Below are 9,902 nucleotides of genomic sequence, written 5' to 3'. Positions count from 1 at the left end.
TGTGATCTTTCTTTCTGTCAAATAAATTAAAAAAAAAAAAATTTTTTTTAACGTTTTAAAAAAAAATGTTGGGGGGCGCCTGTGTGGCTCAGTGGTTAAGCCGCTGCCTTCGGCTCAGGTCATGATCTCAGGGTCCTGGGATCCAGTCCCGCATCGGGCTCTCTGCTCAGCAGGGAGCCTGCTTCCTCCTCTCTCTCTCTGCCTGCCTCTCTGTCTACTTACGATCTCTGTCTGTCAAATAAATAAATAAAATCTAAAAAAAAAAAAAAAATGTTGGAACTACCGACTTTATGGGACTCTGACTGGGATAAGACGAGATGATACAGGCCACATAGCACATGGAAAGGCAAGCAAGTAGTGAGCTTTCTTATTGCTACCAGCTTGGTTATTAGTAGGTATCCCAGAATGAAGAAACCGCATGCCCTCAATTCTGTCCAGACTTGCACAGTGCGTAACAGTCACGCGCCTTGTCTCCGGGAGAGCCGAGGAGCTGCTCTGAGGAGCACAGTCCCCGAGAGCTATGTGCAGCCCCGGCCCAGTGCTGGAGGAGAGAGGTGTAGACTGCTAGGATCCCTGTCACAGGGAATCCTTCCACAGACCCCACTGCATTGTGGTTGGAGCACTGCCCCCCAACGCACGCCTCCTTCCTAGAGTCGTGCTCCCTCTCCTTCTCCCAGGAGAAGGCTGACCACCTGACCCGTCCCAGTTCCAGGATGTTAAAGCAGATCTAATATGTGCTAAATTTAAGAAATTCAAACAGAGGCGCCTGCGTGGCTCAGTGGGTTAAGCCTCTGCCTTTGGCTCAGGTCATGGTCTCGGGGTGCTGGGATCGAGCCCCACATTGGGAATTTCTATTCAGTGGGGAGCCTGCTTTCCCTCTGCCTACCTCTCTGCCTACTTGTGATCTCTCTCGCTCTCTCTCTGTTAATAAATAAATAAAATCTTAAAAAAAAAAAAAAAGAAATTCAAACAGTGCAGTGCAGAAGTCTATCACATACAATTAAACATCTTTTGGGGTGCCTGGGTGGCACAGTCAGTTAAGCATCTTACTCTAGATTTGGCTCAGGTCCTGAACTCAGGGTCACGAGATCGAGTCTTAGGGTCAGCCTCTGTAGTCAAAGCAGAGTCTGCTTAAGACCATTTCTCCCTTTCCCTCTGCCTCTACCTGCTATGCTAGCATTCTCTTTTTCTCTCTCTCAAATAAATAAATAAATCTTAAAAAAAAAAACTTAAACATCTTTTTTCCATCCTAGTGGTGGCTGCTGTAAACAGTTTTGTGCTGTAAACACAAATCCTGTGTTCTCCAGGATTTTCTTTTCTGTCCTTCAAAATGTGTGTGTGTGTGTGTGTGTGTGTGTGTGTGTAGAATTGATTCATACACCACACTCAGTTACATATTACAACATACATATAGTAACAAAATGAGATCACACCATACATTGAATTCTGCTACTTGCTTTTCACACTTGGACCACTTTCCAGGTTGATGTGGTTATCTTTGCCAGCATGCTGTATATTTGGGGAGGGGCAGAGGATTGCTTCCCATTTTTTTTTTTTTTTAAGATTCTTATTTACTAAAGAGAGAGAGAGAGGTGAAGTCCACAGCAGGGGAAGGAAGCAGGCTGCCTGCTGAGCAGGAAGTCCGATGTGGGCCTCCATCCCAGGACCCTGGGATCATGACCTGAGCCGAAGGCAGATGTTTAACCAACTGAGCCACCGAGGCGCCCCAGAAAGCCATTTAAAAAACTGCATGTTTAGAAGAAAACAATGTTGGAGAAAAGGATTTAGGAAGGTATTCCTTTTATCTTTCCTGAATACTTTACTTTCCCTACTTGTTAAAAAAAAAAAAAAATTAACATATAAGATATTATTTGCCCCAGGGGTACAGGTCTGGGAATCGTCAGGCTTACACACTTCACAGGATTGCTTCCCATTTTTACCAGGACAATCTTGTAACGAACACACTTTTGGGTATGTCTTTGCATATTTGCGCTAGGATGTTGTAGAGCAGAGCCCTCGAAGGTGGGTTTCTACAGAATGAAGATGAAAACAGTTCAGGAGTGACTCATCGGTGATTTCCTTATCCACCTGCAAGACCATCCTTCCAGCTTCCCCATCTCCCACCTCACTGGCCTCTACCAAGCCAGCACTTTCCTAGAGAATGTCGGATCTCGGCCAGGCCGAGACTACTGGAGCGCCTGTTGTATACGGCTGCGGTTGTCCAATCCTCCCTTGCTCTCAGTTCTTGTGGAAAACAAAGAGGTGGGGAACCCTTTGAGAGGTCGGGAGCCTGCGGAGCCTCAGCCCACGACAGAGCCTGCATCGTCCCTCTGCCTCCGAGGAGGCTAAAACGGCTTGCAGACCGGAAATGACTGCGTGCCCTCCTTTGGCCTTTCCACAGTTCTCCCAGTTTCGTCAAACGAAGAAACTGAAACCTAGAGAGGAAGTGGTCTGCACAAGGCCTGCCCCTTGACTCTGGGTCAGAATCTGGGTCTGAGGACATACAGGAGGCGTGGAGGGAGAGGGCAGGTGCAGGAACAAAGCTGGGGAGGGGAGCAACAGGGCAGGCCCTTCACCGAGTTATCCCAGGCAGCTCCAGTTGCCGTGCCATGAGATCCAGGCAGCGCTGTTCCCATTTTCCGGGGGAAGAAACTGAGGCAAACTCCTTGGGCGGGGCGTTCCTCCCTGGGACTCTAACCTCCCGCTAAACTCGATCTGTCAAACAATCGTCCCCTGTCCTCCTTCTTCCTTCAACCTCCAGAGGCTGGGCTCTGGACAGTAGCCTTCAGGTCTGCAGGCTCGAGAGAACCAACAGCCCTTCCAGCTGTTTCTCCCCACAGGGCTGGATTCCAGGAAAGACACCTGCTCTGTTCCCAGCAGGGCACACGCATGGAGTGTCCCAGCCAGGCTTCTGGAAGCCTCATCTTCCCACACACAGAGCCAGGGATACAGTCAGGCGGCCCAAGTGCTCCACCCCCCATAGGATCCGAACACGGGGATCCCTGGTCTCCTCATCCCTTGGTGGGCACTGCCGGTGACTTCTCAAACATCACAGAGCAGAACAAGATCCAACTGGCTGGAAGAACTTCCCATTTCCTCCTTCCCCTTCCCTTGGCCAGTAAGCCAGCTTGTCCCCTCTCGAGGAGCCTGCCTAAAGCAGGGGCTAAGGCAACCCCGACCTGGGCTCTATCCACTTGCCCTCTGGTCCATGGGAGCCGGGGACTCCTTGGGCAGGGCGTTCCTCCCTGGGACTCTAACCTCCCGCTAAACCAGCAGCCTCAGTTGCCAGGCACTGTCAACAAAACTGTCCCTACAGGCCAAGGCCTTGCTGGAGACCGAGAACAAGGGTGTCCAGGGAGCAGCCCTGGTTCCTGGGCTAGCTCTGAGGGAGAAGTGGAGCTAGCCGCCTTGGGGTCGGGAGCAGTCTTCAGGAAATGTGAGCACCTCCTCAGGTCTCCACACCTCCTTCCTCCCTCACACCTCTAGGAAGGGTGGGCTACCCAGGCAGAGAGAGAGCCCCCTTTGGACCCCAAGCAGCCAGGATGAGCCTTCTGAGGGGAAGCGGGTCTGGTGGATACCAAAACCAGCTCGTCCTCACCCGACCTGTCTGGCTTGGGTACAATTCATGGTCCCCTCAGTGGCCTCAAGCATCCACTCCTGCCCTCCCTCAAGCTGTTCTACGGTTTTACAATCCTCAGTACTTTTTTCCTGATGACAAAAGCAGAATAGGCTCATTATTAAAAAAAAAAAAAAAAAAAAAAAAAAAAAAAAAAAAAAGACCGACAGGTTTAAAGTAGCGGGTAAAGGGAGCCCCTCTCCCCGCCCTGGTATCCAGTAGGTGTGATAGGCTCACACGGCAGGGACTCGATCGGCAGCTGCTTCAAGGACGTTTCCTCGAAACCAAAACCCCTCATGTTGCCTCCATGCTGAAATCACCACACAACTTCCCTCCACTCCCAGATAAAGAACATTCCCTCCCTTGGCGACAGGCCCTGCTGCCTCTCCTGTCCGGTCTAGTGAGACCCTCCGCTCACTACCGTTCTGTCAGGTATCAGGTGTCATCTACACCGCTTTTCTGTCAGGCCCCTGGCCTCCCTCCCCCTCCTCTCTCTCTCCCTTTCCCCACTCCCCTACTTTCCTTCCTTTGCACAGCCCGTGTCCTGACCGTATCCCCACCTGGAAAGCTATTCACCTAGGGAACACCTGTTCCTTCAGATCCCAAGGGACTGCTTCAGAGAGCCCTTTTCTGAGCTTCCAGCCCATGGAAAAGCCCTGCGCTCTGCCATCACAGCAGGAATTAGAAATTTATACATGACTCTCTGATGGTCTTGCTCCCCAGCCAAGTCCAGGAGAGCAGGCATCTCTTCTGCTCACTATTGTCTCCCTGTGTCTGGCACATCATACAAGAGCAACAAACAAAACTGAATTGGTGGAGGGGTATGTTCATACTAGTTCAAAGGCTAAAATTAACAACACAGGAAACGACAGATGTTGGCGAGGATGCAGAGAAAGAGGAACCCTCTTACAGTGTTGGTGGGAATGAGAGCCAGTGCAGCCATTCTAGAAAACAGCGTGGAGGTTCCTCAAAAAGGTAAAAATAGAATTACCCTACAACCCAGCTATTGCATTTCTGGGGGTTTACCCAAAGATACAAAAATAGTGATTGAAGGGACACATGTGCCCCAATGTTTATAGCAGCAGCATTATCAACCATGGCCAAATTATGGAAAGAGTCCAAATGTCCATCAACTGATGAATGGATAACGAAGATGTGGTGTATGTATATGCCATGTCTTCCATATATATATGGAATATTACTCACCCATCAAAAAGAACTCAATCTTGGCATTTGCATGATATGGATGGAGCTAGACTGTATTATGTTAAGTGAAATAAGTCAGAGAAAGACAAATACCACATGGTTTCACCCATATGTGGAATTTAAGAAACTACACAGATGAATGTAGCAGGGAAGAAAAAGAGACACAAACCAGGAAACAGACTCTTAACTACAGAGAACAAACTGAGGGTTTCTCGAGGGGAGGTGGGCAGGGGATGGGTCAAATGGGTGATGGGGATGAAGAAGGGCACTTGCCATGATGAGCACTGAGTGTTATACATAAGTGATGAATCACTAAATTCTACTCCTAAACCCAATATTACATAATATGTAAACTAACCAGAATGAAAGATTTGAAACAGCAACAATAAAATCCTAGTTCACTCATGGCTTACATGGATCCGGGACTGTGCTGGGTCTGGGGGCTACTCAATGAAACAAGTTGAGGGCAGGTTCTCAAAGGTGGAGAGGGGATGGGGATGGGGGTGGGGGAGGCAAGGGCTTGGGTCAGTATTAGAATATCATTTTAAAGGGCTACAAGGGTGTGGATTTTGAGGTTACTGTGTGATATAGTTGTTATTGCCTCATTGTCTACTCTTCCCATTAAACACAGGGCCCTGGAGAGAGGGGCCTTTGCTTCTATTTCCCTCCACTGCTCCCTGTGTCCCTCCCCCTTCCCTTCTCCTCACATAGCCCAGGGCGAGGTCTACAGAGTGTGTTAAAAGGATGATGGATAGACGGATGGATGGATGGATGGATGGATAGATGGATGGACGGATGGATGAATCAAGGAGTTGAAAAGCAAGGAGGTCCTCAGAGATCCCTTATCCACATTCTGACTTTTACAACGAGGAAGCTGAAGTCTAGAGAAGTGGAGTGTATCTTTCATCACTTCCTCTCTTCCAGAATATCTGCTGATTTCTTCTCTTTGACCTATAAACATGTGGAAACGCCCTCCAACCCAACCCAACCCAACCCAAACAAAACAGCTCTTTCCCTCTTCCCTGCTCATTTTCCCTGAGCTAGGACTCCCCTCTTTCCTTCCTCTGCCAAACTTCTTGAAAGACTTATAAACTCACCCTCCATACTTCCTCATCTGCCACCCCCAGACCTCTCAGTCTCTGCCCTCCACCTGCATCACCACAGCAACTGCTGTGAAGTTGTCACTCACCAGGGACCTTTGGGCCCTGAGCCCTTCCTGGGCCCCAGGCAATGTTTGGGGCTGTCACCAACAATTCCTCCTAAAACCCCCAGGCCCTGCTTGGGGGAGGGGTGGATCTCTCTTCCTGTCTAGAAGAATGCTCTCTTCTGGGAAACTCTAATGGCTTCTCCTTCCCCCAGCATCCTCTGCCACAGTTTTAACCTTGGCCCTTTCGTGGCTCTCATTCTGAACTCAACTGTTATTGGGTGCTTTCTGTGTGCCCGGCACCATCTGAGGCTCTTAGGTGTGTCACCCCCGTGTAATCCTGACGCCCACCCCTGGCGTGGGTGTGTTAGTTTCATCTGCACTTTGCAGAGGGAGAAGCCCAGACAGAGTGAGGATGAGTAAATCGCTCAATGCCACATAGTTGGTAAGTGGTGTCTTTGGGATTCAACCGTGCTCTTGTTATTTGTAAGTCTGTGCTCTTAGCCTCAGATCCACACCTTTCTCCTACCTTCCTCACCTATACTCGGGACTCATTTGGGTTCTTACAACTCCCAACTTACTGTTTTCAGAGGTGACCTCCCTCTGAGGCTTCAGACCGCCTCTTCCAAACACATGAGATTTTTTTTTCTTACATCTTCTTCCAAAATCTCAAAGCCAGACTCCTCAGATCTCTTGCCAGGTGGGTCTTACCAGTCCTGTGCTCCAAACCTTGTGGTGGTTCCCCAGTGCCCATTGATCTAGGGGCAAAGTCTTCCCTGCCCCCACAGGCTCACCTGCAATATGGACCCCCCCCCCCATGCCCATCTGCCACCATCTTCTCCTGTTTCCTCCTGCTTCCGACTCTGTTTTTGGAAAGATCTAGTACTCCCCGCAGCTCAGAGAGGACCCTCCCCTGCCTGCCCTTCACTCATGCTCCCCTTGGCCACCAGAAACCCTTTGGATCTAGAAAATAGTCTGGCAGGAAATAGACTAAACATGAGTAGGGGTTACTTCCAGATGCACGGGATTCCAGGTGACTTATTTTTACATCTGTTTTCCAAATTTCCTGTAGTATGTTTTACTGTAGAATCAGAAAAGAACTTGTTAAAATAACTTCAAAAAAAAAATTCTTATTCATCCACCCGCCCACTTCCTCTTTCCTCTCTAAGGCTTCCCTAAAGGTCATGGGTGGGGCTGCCGTGGCTTGGGAGTCAGGTGGCCTCCTGTGCAGTGCGATCCCCCTTGGCCCCAGGGGTCCCCTCCGCCCCATGCTGAGTGTACTGGACACGGCAGAAAGGTAGGAGCAACAGAGTTAAGACAGACACGTTTCCAAGAATATTCATCAAAGGTTGCAGAACATTGAAGACTCATTAACTGCCTACCAGGGGGGTCCCAGTTAAATGGCTCCTGGTCGGTCTAGGGGCTTGTCTGTTAGTCTTTAGGTAAAAGGACATGGATTCCAGCTGCCATTATGAAATAATTTTGAAAATTTGTCATCATTAAGTGAAAAATAAAAGTTCCAGAAAACTGTATGTAGTTCGCTCACATTTACATAAAAAAAGGATAGAATCTCACACACACACACACACACACACACACACACACACACGTATATGCAGAGAGTATCTCTTGAAGGATGCCCCCCCAAACATTTGTTTCAGGGAAGGGACACAGGGGCCAGGAGAACTGGGTAAAAAGGATCAGGAGTTGGGATCAGTTGTTTCTGTTGGGTTTTTAAAAACTGTTTGCAGGAGCACCTGGGTGGCTCAGTGTGTTAAAGCCTCTGCCTTCAGCTCAGGTCACGGTCCTGGGACCAAGCCCCGCATCAGGGTCTCTGCTCGACAGGGAGCCTGCTTCCTCCTCTCTCTCTGCCTGCCTCTCTGCCTACTTGTGATCTCTGTCTGTCCAATAAATAAATAAAATCTTAAAAAAAAAAAAAGAAAAAAAACACAAGATTAAAAAAAAAACAACAGGGATGCCTGGGTGGCTCAGTTGGTTGAGCAACTGCCTTCGGCTCAGGTCACGGTCCTGGAGTCCTGGGATCGAGTCCCGCATCGGGCTCCCAGCTCCATGGGGAGTCTGCTTCTCCCTCTGACCTTCTCGCCTCTCATGTTCTCTCTCACTGTCTCTCTCTCAAATAAATAAATAAAATCTAAAAAAAAAAAAAACCACCACAACAAACGTGTTTGCGTGTACCTTTGACAAAGAAGGACAACTTATGAAACAAGACGAGAATTTTGAGCGCCCCTCGCCGGCCCCTGCGTTGAGGAAGTGGGTAGACTCTCAGCTTGGTCCCTCTTTCCGTCCTTCCCTCTGAGGGAGCTGGGGAGGAGCGTGGAGAGCCAACACCAACCAGCTCTACATCTGCAGATGGCAGGGGACCCCTACTCCAGCAAGGACCCTGGGCACAGAGGCCCCATGAGCTGTTGCTCTCCAGAGGGAGCTGGGGCTGTGAATTGGGAGCCTCCCCACCCAAAGCAGGTCATCTCAGGCCTGTTTGCGTGAAGTGGGCATAAGCCCCTGGGCCCTTTCCCCAGGCCAGGAGCACCAGCTAAGAACAAGGTGCTGTGAGCAGGCACCTGGCAGGCCCGCCCCCACAGGAAGTAGCTGTGTCCCGCACTTGGGGCGCACGGACATGTGGTGGGAAGGACAGCTGAACCCTGGCGTCTCCTCTGTGAGGCAGGACACCCTGGGCCAGGCCTGAGGCCCAAGCGCTCTGGGAACCATTTATCTTCTCCAGCCCAGAAATCACTTACACTTGGGCGGGGCGGGGGTGGGGGGGCGTTTATCTGAGCACTGCAAACCTCAGGTTTTGTTTGAGAATTTGGCTGGACCGAGAGTTTAGCCACCAAAGGAGAGGCAGGGCAGACCCTTCTACCTCATTCTGTCCTGCTCCTCATCGGGGCCCACACACCTACCACCTTCCTCAGCCCAGGCTTTGTCCCTGTGGACCTGCTATCAGCCACAGAGAGTCATAGACAGTCTTTGTCACCTAAGGAGACCACTTTGGCTGATAGCTAGAGCTCCCGGTGCCAGCTTCCCAAGCCTGTGGGCGGCGCAGCCCACTGCTCAGGCTGGGCGCATGGCCTGGGACTCAGCCGACCTGGGTTCTCATTGCTGCGGCCACTGAAAGGGCCCGTCCCTTCTGCCACCTGGGCCTCAGTCTCCTGACTGACAAAATTTGCCAGGGTTGCAAACCGTGCTCAACAAAACACTGGCATTTGGGGGTGGGAGAGCTTCATGGAAGCTCAATTCAAATATGGTTTCTAGAACGTATTTTAAACAACTCAAATATTGGTAATACGCATCAAAGTGTCGATTTAGAAGTGACACGTGATTTTCACACCTCGGAGCCCACTTGTCTTCACACCGATTTCATTAGCAGCGCGGTAATATGTTAGCAGTTCGAACTTCGAAAATTGAAATGAATGGAGGGCAGCTCTTGTCAACTGCCTGCACAGGGGCCCTGGGCTCCGTCAAGTTTTGTTCTGGACAAAGGATCTGACAGGCATCAAGCTCTGTCACCAGAGAGGGACAGGAGAAGGGATCAAACTAGTGCTTCCCTGCGGGATGCCATCTGTGTCTAGCCCCGACCCTGGGGTCAGGGTTGGGGGGCTCCCCAGGGGATGGTGGAACATCTTGAGATCCTAGTCAGAGCAGTATTCCTGACCAGCAGATTTGTGAGGCCAGTTCCGGAAGTCACTAGCAGGTGACAGCTCTAGGCTGATCTGGAAGAGGTAGGAATAGCTTTCAGCACCCAAGTGGAGGGACCAGAACTTCCCCGGAGCTGCTGTAAGCCATGGGTCAGGCCCCCAGGCCTGGGGCCAGAAGCAGAGACTCATAATGCCAGGGGACACTTCCGAGGTGCCAGGCACTGTGCTGCCCATCACCTCCCCTGTGAGAATGTCTTGTTTCTCACAATTGCATGAAGAGGCT

The sequence above is a fragment of the Mustela nivalis genome (genome assembly GCF_964662115.1).
Source record: "Mustela nivalis genome assembly, chromosome: 2".
In the NCBI taxonomy this organism is placed as follows: domain Eukaryota; kingdom Metazoa; phylum Chordata; class Mammalia; order Carnivora; family Mustelidae; genus Mustela; species Mustela nivalis.
The sequence above is the reverse complement of the archived record's forward strand: the minus strand, read 5'-3'. Positions refer to the sequence as shown.